The sequence below is a fragment of the Triticum dicoccoides genome, chromosome 5B (assembly GCF_002162155.2).
Source record: "Triticum dicoccoides isolate Atlit2015 ecotype Zavitan chromosome 5B, WEW_v2.0, whole genome shotgun sequence".
Taxonomy (NCBI): Eukaryota; Viridiplantae; Streptophyta; class Magnoliopsida; order Poales; family Poaceae; genus Triticum; species Triticum dicoccoides.
In genome coordinates, this window is record NC_041389.1 from 121,403,346 (window position 1) to 121,403,758 (window position 413).

Below are 413 nucleotides of genomic sequence, written 5' to 3' on the forward strand. Positions count from 1 at the left end.
ATACCGCAAAACGGAGGAAACGGACCTCGTATGGTAGAAACGGGGGTCCTATTGATCGGGAGGGGTGTGGCGTACCGCAAAACGGACGAAACGGACCTCCTACGGTCGAAACGGGGGTCCTGTTCATCAGGAGGGGTGTGGCGTACCGCAAAACGGGACTCCACGGGATACTGTTCATCTCCACCGTCGACCTCCTCCAGCCTCCACGGGCTACCGTCGACCTCCTCCAGCCTCCACGGGCTCCTGTTCATCCAGCCTCCACCGCGCGCTACTCCACCGGCTCCTGTTCAACCACCCCTCCACGGGCACCCCTCCACCGTCTACTGTTCATCCAGCCCTCCACACCACAGGGTCCTGTTCAACTACCCCTCCACCGTCTACTGTTCATCCAGTCCTCCACACCACGGGGTCAT